General features: G+C 38.4%; 1 long non-coding RNA gene across 2 annotated transcripts in view; it reads left to right on the plus strand.

Moving 5' to 3' along the window:
- Window positions 1–4,469: 4,469 nt before the first annotated feature.
- Window positions 4,470–12,172, plus strand: part of LOC309386057 — a 90,868-nt gene continuing 83,165 nt past the window's right edge. For both annotated transcript variants that reach the window (XR_014174343.1, XR_014174344.1), the window contains exon 1: window positions 4,470–4,745. This is a non-coding gene — a long non-coding RNA (uncharacterized lncRNA). The remainder of the gene's footprint in view (window positions 4,746–12,172) is intronic.

Genomic DNA, 12,172 nt, shown 5'->3' on the forward strand with positions numbered 1-12,172 from the left:
AGAACCAGCCTCCAAATCGATTCCCCAGTCACCGCAGTCACCACCCCCATCTTGTTTTTGAGTTCTGCGCATGCGCAGAACAATTTCTATTGAACTGCACATGCGCAAAGAGCGCCCATGAGCAAACTGGCAGTAACGCCAGCTGGAACCCACACCTGATAAATGTGTTATAGATTTCTTGGTTCCAAAATTATTAGAGATCTGCAATGAATTAATTAAGTGTAGCAAATAGTTTGCACAATATATAAACCCTTTTTATCAATCACTATAGATACTAATAGATTATCTGCTTGCTGACTAAGCAATTGCCAAGTGTGTTACTATATATTATCCACCCCAGACTGGATTTATTAGAAATAGACAAGTATCAAATCCTACAATTAATAGATATGTTTGCTATAGCTCAAAATAGGTTGGATTCTGCTGTATTAAATAATTGACAAGGCTTTTGGGTACATTCAGAATATTTTTAAAGCAAGCCATTTGTAGATATGGATTCTCTCTTTGTTTCATTAAATGAATTGTGACTTATTACTTGCAATGAACAGTAAATAGTGTTTTCTGGATCATATAAGTTACAACCAAGCACCTTTCAAAGAGGCTCACTTTCTATTGCATTTTTATTTAATTTTTGAGTTATTACCGTAGCAATTAGTGTTAGGCAGTTTCAGGATATTACTGGTATTACAGTGACAGATTCTGAGTATAAATGACTTTACATGCTAATCATATTTTGGCAATATTGGATAATTATTCTGTTTAATAGCCTAACTTGATATGAGAGTTCAACAATATGATAAATATTCAGGTTATAAGATTAATTAGGAAAAAACTACTTCCTTTACAATTTAATATATCAGCAGAGCAAATAAAGATGTTAGTCTTTGTAATATGCCCAAATATAATAAATATTTGATTATATATATTTACAGTAAATATTTCAAAATATGTGGAAATATCTGTTAAATGATATAGATAAGATTGTAATAGACATTACACTGATGGTTTAAAACTATTAAATTGGTTGGGTAAGATTAAAGTGATTGTCAGGAATATTATTTTCCGTATAATTTGTATTTTAAAAAGAATTTCAATGTTAATTCCAAACAGAGATTTTATTCAGGAAAACTATATGGGAAGATATACCACTAAGCATTTGATTTGGTCAAACTGAGATTAGATTTTGACAGAGATTTTAATTTTCCAGACTTTAAAAAACATCACTGGCTTTTTATTTTATTATCTATACTTTTTCTAGATTGTTTAAATGAATATCAACCACTATGGGCTTTATTAGAAAGTTATGTATCTGTTTTAAGATCTTGATAATTAATCAGGTAAAAATACACACACACACACACACACACACACACACACACAAAAGGTCTTTCATTTTCTGGTTTATGTACACTTAGACATATTTGAGCTTTATTGGGATTTAGATTGAAGCTTGATGCTTAGTCTCATAAATTCTTAACTTTATGGAAGAATAAAAATAACTGGTAAGATTTATGTTGGAAATTATGGTCAGAGTCTGAATGCTTTCTTTGATTACATTACTTTCTGCTGATTATCTTAAGGAATTTCAATGACAAGATAAAAAAAATTGTTTGTTTAATACTCAACAGTGGTAATACGATTATCAAACATATTTTGAATGCACAATATGGACCCAATGCAGTAGTGGGTTGCAGGTGGTACCCCCCCCCCCAGTACATTTATATGGGGTTGCTTCTGAAATTAATTCAACTTTGATCTATATGACAGACTAAAATATCTCTACAATCAATATTACTGACATTTAAGATTTGTAGAATAAAGAATTGGAATATCCAGTAATGTAACATCAAATTATGCAAGTCTTTAAAAATGTTTAGTTGCAATTTATGAAGCTATTGATTTTTGACGTAGGAAGATAAAATAATCACAGGAATCTATTAAGAACATTTTTTCAGATTAATGTCTCCTCCCAAAATATATTAATATTTAAACTATTATTCACAATATAATTTGCCTCATAAACTGCAAGGGAATGAATTGAAATGAATACTATATGTGATATTGGCTGTATATAGCAACTAAAACTTAGTAACCTTGCTAGAAATGTTTGGCTTCCATTAGATATATATTATCTTAAAAACATTAAAAATATTTTGAGATTGTTGTGTTGTTCCATAACAGCAGCAAGTAATATGGGAATTAGTGCTAAGCCTGTGAACAAAATAGAAGCAAAATTATCTAAAACGTACTTTGCATTACTATGAAAAAATAGATGCTGATCAGAATACAGTCATTAGTGTAATGTATTGTGCCGAACTATGTAAATATTTGAATTTAAATTAGAAAATCTGACATTTTTAAATTTACTTTGCTCTTTATAAATAAAATCCCAAGAATGCACGTATATCAGTTAAGACAGTTGGATTTATGGTTAACATAATCAGTCTTCCAAAGTTTCTTAATGTCCAGGCAACCAACCTATAGTTTAGATACATGAGAGGTGAGCAGATGCAGTACGAACAGTGACGTGCAGTCAGGTGAGGCAAGTGAGGCACAGCCTCACCACTCTCATCATGAAAAAAAAAGTAAAAGGAAAAAGCTGAGCTAGTTACTGCCTCACCGTGGATGACTCTGCTTAACTGTTAAAAAAAGCTGGAAAAGGTACGTGTGGGTTGGAGGGAGGGGGAGGAATTCAAACTTCATCCTCCTGGTGCTGTGCAGGGCTTTGGGCAAAGGCTGGAGGGAAGGACCCTGGCTCGCTTGTGCTCTCCCTCCCCAAGAGTAGTTTGATTGCAGGCAGAGCCACGTTGTGGGGCCGGTGTGTGTGCTACAGCATGGCTCTTTGCCTGGCTTCCTGCCTCCTCCTGTGGTCTCCTCACTGGTGCTCTCCCTCCCCAAGTGTAGTGACTTCCTCCCCAGGCCCCCATTCATTTCTCTCTCACACACACACAGCTGGATAAAACTATATAAAATTCTAGCCCAGCTTCACTGATTACAAGTTTGAAAAGGCAACGTGGCTCCACCTGCAATCAAACTACACTTGGGGAGGGAGAGCACAAGCGAGCACTGAGGAGACCACAGGAGGAGGCAGGAAGCCAGGCAAAGAGCCATGCTGTAGTACACACACTTCCCCCCAGCCTCTTTCTTTTGGAAGGCTCGGATCGGCTCCCCTCCGGCTTCTCTGCCTCTCCTCTCACCCCAGCCTGCCAGCAGGAGGTGGTGGGTGGGCTTTATTGTGTTCCAGGCATTTCCCACCCAGACAGCAGGCTGCATTTGCAATGGTGGAAGTGTTTGGGAAAGGCAGCAGGGGAATGGGGGCGATGGCAGAGGAGCTGCTTTCAAGCCACTGGAAAAGATATCCAATCCAACTTTTGTGTGTGGGGGGGTTTGTTTGAGAGTGAGTGAGAGAGGGAAGGGATAGGAGAGATAGTCCAATCCAGTGTGTGTGTGTGTGTGTGTGTGTGTGTGTGTGTGTGTGTGTGTGTTTGAGAGAGGGGGAGGAAGGGAGAGAGGGAGGAAGGAGGGGAAGGAGAAGAAAAGGAAAGAAGGAGCAAAGGAGAAAAACAAATGCTGTCGCTTTAAATTGGAACTGAGCATGCCTGTCTGTGGAATGCTGGGAGTTGAAGTCCACAAGTCTAAAAATATTTGAAACCCAGCACTGTGTCAGTGCCTCACCAGTCATAAACCTCACCGCACGTCATTGAGTACGAATATAATTTCCATCTTTCTTTTCCTTTTCTGTAATAGCTGATTATTAAGCATATCATAGTCAGCACAGAATTCTGACAAATATTCAAAGTTTAATATATGTCTTTCCGTCTGTTTTGAACAGATGGCAGTGGGTTCATAAATGAATAATTGGAGAAATATGTTCTGTGGCTTTGGTTGCTTTTCATATTTCAAACAAAGGGGAGAGTATATTCTCAAATTGGAGACAGGGTACCACATGCTCATCTTCTCATTGGCATATATGTAAAGCCAAGCATATTGGAGACATAAGCATAAAATATTAAGACACATGCTTTCCCCCAGGAAACTGAATGATAGTAATACCAAAAAGGAACAGATCACAACAGGGAATATATGTTTATCTCATGCATGGTAATTTTCCAGGTTTTTTTTAAAATAGAAATAAGTTTAAAGTCGCCATTCTTCAAGTCTTGATGGAACAAAATGTCATAAGCTCATTATATTTAGTAACTATATTTGCACATCACATTTAACCTGATTACCTATTTAACCTGGGCGGGGGGTGTTCACTACACATTGAATCATACTCTTACTGAATGAGCAACATTCCAAATCATAACAAATAGAAATAAAGTTTAAACTAATCAGGTTGTAGAAGGGTAGCCAGTAGATTTTAAATGAACAGGTTAAAGTGTAACAGTGTAATCTGAAACAAAGTGACTCATCACTCCTGCCAAGGTCTTTACAAAGAAATTATTGCAGAAGTAGTAAATATGAATTTGATTTGAAGGCATGTGTCTTATCGAAGCCCCAAAGTTTTCCCAGAAAAGCAAAGTCCAGTTGCTGTTTGAAAAAGCACCTTTGAGATAACTATGACCTGGATGACTGAGAATCTTCATAGACATATTCATTGAAGCATAAGATTAAAGGAGACTAATGGATAGGAAAAAAAAAACATTTCCCTGACCAAATCTGAATCAAATCCCAAGTGGATTTTCCTATGGAGTTTCCTGATGCTGGTTGACTTTGGAATCACACAGAAGACCAGGAATAAGGTCATCGAAGGTGTTAATTGGTTCGTTTCAATTTTTATCCTTGGAGGATGTTGTCATCTACTTAGAGCCCCATTCCCATAGGGTGAAACTGCCTTGTCTTCAAGAGGCTGATTATGAACAATGACTAAATTTTGCTAAAAGCTCCTAGGCAATTAATTTATTTCTAAAAATTTTATATTTATAAAATTATTGTAACTATCCTTGATAAATTACCACACCTTAGTTATAGTTGATTGCCTCCGAAGACAATCTTCTGGGAGTCTATTGGGCTTCCTTATACAGTTAGTTGACCAGTCTGAGGTGCTGAACTAGATAGATCATCTGTTCAATCCAGCAAGGTCCTGCTTAAATTTTGTTATGGGAAATGTAATATCATAAATTTTCCATAACAACAATTTCCTGCTGTTTTAAATAACAACTGGCCATTTATCTGTTCCTTGATCCATTATTTTAAAAAATATGCTCAACTGAGAATTGGAATCATTTTTATACTTTTTGATTAGCTTTTTCTTATCAATGTGACAGAGTCTGTTACATACAGATACGTGCATATTGTGGAAAACAAAAGAAAGTTCTTCAAAAGGTCTCTAAAGATTTCAATATTTGGCCCTATATTTTGCGTCTGTGCTAATTTATTGTTGTGCCTGCTTCTGGAATATATAACAAACAGAACCTGATAGTGTCCTAACTTGCAAAATTACAGGAGTAGGTAGGCAATAACACATATCAGCAGATTTCTCGTAGAATTATATGGATTTAACTCTAACAAGTCTGCCAATATTTTTTCCCCCACATACTTTCATAGAACATTTGTAATGGTAATCATAATGGTGAAGTTCTTATTAAACAAGCCTGTCACAACCTAGCTGATATTAATCACATTAATATCAATCAAAAATGTCTTACATAATCATCAGAAATACCAGAGAAGCTAATCATGTGAAAGATTATAATAAACCTCAGCTACTTTTCTAGAGTACAATAACATTTTTTTTGTCAAGTGGGAAGTAACTCAATTCTACTGGTCCCTTCATACAATTTTAATGTATAGAAATTTTATAAAATTTTATAAAATTTCCAAAATCCATTCATAATTACAAATAGAAATAAGCACACAAGTTTAATACATATTTATTTTATTTTAAAAAATAAGTATAAATGTTTTCATCAAAAATATAACATTTAAAAATATCAGTAGAATAAATGCAATGGGAAAGATTTTCATTCTTTTTCTTTATGAGCTGAGAATTCTAGGCTGGAGAAAGTGGACAACACAGATCAGTGCTGAGATCTGTTCCTTTGTTTAAGTTTTCTTTCTAAAATAACGTTTTTTTATCAAAGAAAATAAAACAGTTAGACATGCCATTTTGTCATTTCCATCCAAACTGGGAAATATTTTATCCAAAACCCAAGCTCAATTTTTTCAAAATTATCTTTTTCAGTGAAATTATGATTTATACTGAGTAGTTCTTCTAGTAATAAGTCTGGCAATGCATCAACATCAACACTGAAGAGATTACATACTAATTTATGAATACTGTTGCCAGAAAAGCTATTTCGAAAATAGTGGATGAATGCAACTGGGAGACAGTTGAGTTGAAATGCAAAATTGTACTTCACATTCCCTTTACAATGTTCTGTGAGGGATTAAAATGTTGAAAAAGATAAAAAAGTTAGGCATCTCAACTTGTTTCCAATGTTTCAGAAAGCATTTTTTGTGTGTGTGAGTGCTTTAATGGCCTGGTGATATAATTGTTTCTTGGCAGCTTTAAACTGAGGTTGTTCAGAGAATCAAAACTGTCTACTAAATGTGCCAATGAAAATTCGCACTTTTGGACTGCAAGGCAAAATATAACCCCTATTTCTTATGTTGCTTGAGGACAAATTCTACTTCATCCTTTAGCTCAACTAATCCCCAAAGCATTCTTTTGGAAAGCTATTGTATGAAACAAAAATAGTTTATGATCTGCTTCCAAATCCATATAAACATGTAAAAAAAAGGCTTATTTTTAAAATGCTACTCACAAAATGTATAACTTTGATGTCAAATTTAGTGTATCACACAGATCATCTGGAAGAGTTTTAGCAACCAATACTGGCCTATGTATGGCACAGTGAATTATACATATATACATATACATGTATAAACACTTGACAACTTTAAGACTTTCTGACCTCAGCTCCCAGAATTTCCCCAGCGAGCATGCCCTATACTTACCAAATTTGGGGAGAAAATAAAGAATGATTATGTAGAAAAGATACAGTTCTCACAGGTTGGTATTCTGTTGAACTATGTACCTAGTTTATCTCTTCCCCTGAGAAAATTGGATCTGTTCATCCACCTAAAGTGGGATATAGTCACATATCTGTTCTTTTGTAGGCAGATGATACTGTGCTTTCTCAAACACAGATTGGCCTGAGACAGTCTCTTTATATACTTGCTGAGCACTGTCAAGAAAACTGAATAGAAATTAATTACTCCAAAACCAAGGTCATAGTTTTTGCTAAGCACCCTGAGGCACATATCTGGCAGCTAAATAATGACTCAATAGAGCAAGTTAAGACCTTTAAATATCTGGGGACTGTTTTGCATGCTATAGGCAACCAAAAATTTCATGCTGCTTATGTTAACCAGCATCGGCTTTACAATCTTTCTACTTCTCCAAAGAAGCTCAGATTATACTTGCAGCCATTGAAGTCTTCTTGGCTAGGATCCAAGCACAGCTTCTTTGGGGAACTCAGGTGGGCCCTACTGATTTTTTTTCCTTTTGAAAGGATTCAATCCAAGTTCTTGAAATCATTTTTTCAAGTACCTTGCTGTGTCCCGAATGTGGTGTTATGCAGTGGAGCTGGTTTCTTAAAATAGCAACTTCTGCCTGTATTTTCATTTCTTCTATTGGCTTAAGGAATTTCAGTGTGCTTGGCCCCTCTAATTATGACGATACCTTTCAGCCTTCCTGGTACAAGATAATACACGCCAATCTGCAACTTTGTGGCTTTTTGTGGCTAACCATTACCCCATGGACTATGAACAGCAGGCCATTGATTTAAAGCTGCGAGCAGCTTTACCAGTTCTACCTAGAACCGTCTTTCTAAGCTAGTCTGTATACCAACAGCCAGATATCTTAAGACACATAAGAATTTCATAATTTAGAAGGGTCCTATCCTTGACCAGATTCAACAGCCCTCCCAACAGTTATTGAAGAGAAACTGAAAGATACATGTGGTAGAGGAATAACTGAAACAATATAACACGTAATTTTGTATTGTCCCCTCTATACAGATACTTGTCAGGAATTATCTCCATTGCTTACTAAACATCCTGGTCATTCTGATTTGTTCTTATTACCAGATCAATCTGATTTTACTTCTTGGACCACAAATACTGTATTTTTCAGAGTATAAGACGCACCGGAGTATAAGATACACCAAGGTTTTGAAGAGGCAAATTTTTTAAAAAGTAGTTAGGTAGATAGAGGGAGAGAGAGGGAGAGAAAGAGAGAGAAATACAGTAGGTAGGTAAGGAGAGAGAGAAAGTAGTTATATAGGTAGGTAGATAAAGGGGGGGAGAGAGAGAGAGAGAGAGAGAGAGAAATAGAGAGAGAAATAGAGAGAGAAATAGAGAGAGAGTGTGTGTGTAGGTAGGTAGGTAGAGGGATAGAGAGAGAGAAATAGAAAGTGATAGAGAGAGAGAAATACAGTAGATAGGGAGGGAGGGAGAGTAAGTAGGTAGGTAGAGGGATAGAGAGAAATAGAGAGAGAAATACAGTAGATAGGGAGGGAGGGAGAGAGAGTAGTTAGGTAGGTAGGTAGCTAAATGGATAGAGAGAGAGAGAGAAATACAGTAGGTAGGTAGGGAGAGAGAGAGGGAGAGAGAGTAGTTAGGTAGGTAAGTAGCTAAAGGGATAGAGAGAGAGAAATACAGTAGGTAGGTAGGGAGAGTGTGTGTGTGTGTGTGTAGGTAGGTAGGTAGGTAGGTAGGTAGGTAGGTAGGTACGTAGGTAGGTAGGTAGGTAGAGGGAGAGAGAGAGAGAGAGAGAGAGAGAGAGAAATACAGTAGATAGGTAGGGAGAGAGAGAGTAGGTAGGTTGGTAGGTAGAGGGATAGAGAGAGAAATAGAGAGAGAGAGAAATACAGTAGATAGGTAGGGATAGAGAGAGAATAGGTAGGTAGGTAGGTAGGTAGGTAGGTAGCTGAAGGGATAGAGAGAGAGAAATAGAGAGAGAGAGAGAGAGAGAAGCACAGTAGGTAGGTAGGGAGAGTGAGTGTGTAGGTAGGTAGGTAGGTAGGTAGGTAGGTAGGTAGCTGAAGGGATAGAGAGAGAGAAATAGAGAGAGAGAGAGAGAGAGAGAGAGAGAGAGAAGCACAGTAGGTAGGTAGGGAGAGTGAGTGTGTAGGTAGGTAGGTAGGTAGGTAGGGAGGGAGGGAGGGAGGGAGGGAGAGAGAGAGAGAGAGAGAGAGAGAGAGAGAGAGAGAGAAATACAGTAGATAGGTAAGTGTTTCTGCTGGCACAGCACTTGATCAATGTAATTCTCATCAATCAGTTAAAGAGTTTTCCAAAAGGAAAAAAAAAGTTTTTGCACTCTGCAAACCTCCCAAAAACGGCCCGTTTTTCACAAAAACAGGCCCGTTTGTTTTTCAAAAAAAGACATGAATAGCCTTGGGGGGGGGGCTTGCAGAATGCTCCTGGGAGGGTGGGGGAGGCAAAAGCGAGCAAAAAAGGGCCTGTTTTTTGGCAAAAAAAATTGCATGCATAGCCTTATGGAGGCTTATAGAGTGCAGCTGGGGGCTGGGGGTGTCACTACGTTAATTTGTTTGTCTACTTGAGCCTCTATTCTGAGCTATACTGTAGAAATGTTTTTCTTATCTGACAATGATTTACTGCGCATGCCTCCTAACACGTTTCATAATACGTCACACATTCTTGTACTTTCCTTCTGATCTTGGTTTGCCTGCCGGAGGAGGTGGGCGACAATTGCTCTTGCCGAAATGTAAAGTTTAGATAGTGAGATTTATTTTTATTTTCATATTAAAGTTGTTTTCATTAGAGCATGTTTTCGGGTTTCATTTATTGCTCATTAAGAGATATGCTTCTTGGAAGGGCTGCGATCCGCACCTCGTTTATTGAAGGTGGGAGGGAAACTTCCCATTCCTTAACAGGGGGCAGAAAACGGCCCATTTTTTGCTCATTTCTGCCCTCCTCAGCCCCCAGGAGCGCTCTGAAAGCCTCCATAAGGGTATGCACGGCCATTTTGTGAAGGGGCGGGGCTTCGGGAGACAAAAAATGCTGTATTCGGTGTATAAGAGGCACCCAGATTTTCAGCCTCTTTTTTGAGGAAAAAAGGTGCGTCTTATACTCCGGAAAATACGGTAAGTACTGTTCTATGGTTGGCACTGTATGCCATAGTATTTCTTCTAGATATTTTAATTTTTTTTCTAATTTTTTTTTATCAAGTATCATGGTCAATAGCTGAATAAAAATTGATACCTAGGTCATGGAATTTGACAATCAGACGATGTAAATAAATTCACCATGCAGGTAAGCTGACCCTCAAAATGTTTCTGTTTTAATTTTCACAATTGACTTAGCCATGATTAATCCACCAGTTATGCATTTTTCATGGTTAAAAATTTGAGGGTCATCATATGGACTTAGGGACATAGTGGCTCAGTGGCTAAGATGCTGAGCTTGTCGATCAGAGGTCGGCAGTTCAGCGGTTCAAATTCCCTAGCGCCATTTAATGGAGTGAGCTCCTTTTACTTGTCCCAGCTTCTGCCAACCTAGCAGTTCGAAAGCTTGTAAAAATTCAAGTAGAAAAATAGGAACCACCTTTGGTGGGAAGGTAATAGCATTCTGTGCGCCTTTGGCATTTAGTCATGCCAGCCACATGACCATGAGACGTCTTCGGACAGCGCTGGCTCTTCGGCTTTGAAACTGAGATGAGCCCCCTCGGGTTGGGAACGATTAGCACTTATGTGCGAGGGGAGCCTCTACCTTTACATATAAGCTTATCCATAAGTATATGCAAGAAATACAGTATATGTCCTTTAAAAAATACTACTGTATATATTTATGGATAAGCCTATCCACAGACAAGCCAAACCCAATTTTGGATGTGTATGTTGGAACCTAAAATTCTTGGCTTATACTTAAGTATACGCTGTACTGTAACATCATTCCTGTGGATAAAATCAGAAGAATATTACATCTGCCCATTCAAGATACCTTGTTTCAATAGTAAAGATCATACTGATAGAATACCAATGAAAGTTCAGTGGAAATGTATATAGAACAACTGTGTGGCTTTTATTATTCTTGTTATATTCAGGATTGTCTCTTGACACCTATTTATAAAGCTGCCAAATCCAGTTGAGGAAAACAAGGATAATACCATATTTGTCAAGAGGTATGGCAGGTTTTTCTATTCTGCCTCACTCTTCTTCTGTAAAGATCTCCAATGTTTCTGAAAATGGAAACTGGAGATTGACAGGATTCTCTTGTACAGTCACACTCAAGAAGAAACATGAGGCAAATACTTTGTGTGCTTTCAGATATACAGTATGTGCTGGTACTTCAGGTTTTTGTTCTACATATGATCCCACCAGTGACGTGTGGTGAGGTTTATGACTGGTGAGGCACTGACACAGTGCTGGGTTTCAAATATTTTTAGACTTGTGTACTTCAACTCCCAGAATTCCACAGCCAGGCATGCTCAGTTCCAATTTAAAGCGACAGCATTTGTTTTTCTCCTTTGCTCCTTCTTTCTTTTTCTTTTTCTTCTCCTTCCCCTCCTTCCTCCCTCTCTCCCTTCCTCCCCCTCTCTCCAACACACACACACACACACACACACACAAGTTGGATTGGACTATCTCTCCTACCCCTTCCCTCTCTCACTCACTCTCAAACAAACCCTCCCACACACAAAAGTTGGATTGGATATCTTTTCCAGTGGCCTGAAAGCAGCTCCTCTGCCATCCCCCCCCCCCATTCCCCTGCTGCCTTTCCCAAACACCTCCACCATTGCAAATGCAGCCTGCTGTCTGGGTGGGAAATGCCTGGAACACAATAAAGCCCACCCACCACCTCCTGCTGGCAGGTTGGGGTGAGAGGAGAGGCAGAGAAGCCGGAGGGGAGCCGATCCGAGCCTTCCAAAAGAAAGAGGCTCCTCCTGTGGTCTCCTTGCTTGTGCTCTCCCTCCCCAAGTGTAGTTTGATTGCAGGCGGAGCCACGTTGCCTTTTCAAGCTTGTAATCAGTGAAGCTGGGCTAGATTTTTATATAGTTTTATCCAGCTGTGTGTGAGAGAGAGAGAAATGAATGGGGGCCTGGGGAGGAAGTCACTACACTTGGGGAGGGAGAGCACCAGTGAGGAGACCACAGGAGGAGGCAGGAAGCCAGGCAAAGAACCATGCTATAGCACACACACCG

This window comes from Natrix helvetica (assembly GCF_964273705.1).
Source record: "Natrix helvetica genome assembly, chromosome: 2".
NCBI classification, from domain to species: Eukaryota; Metazoa; Chordata; class Lepidosauria; order Squamata; family Natricidae; genus Natrix; species Natrix helvetica.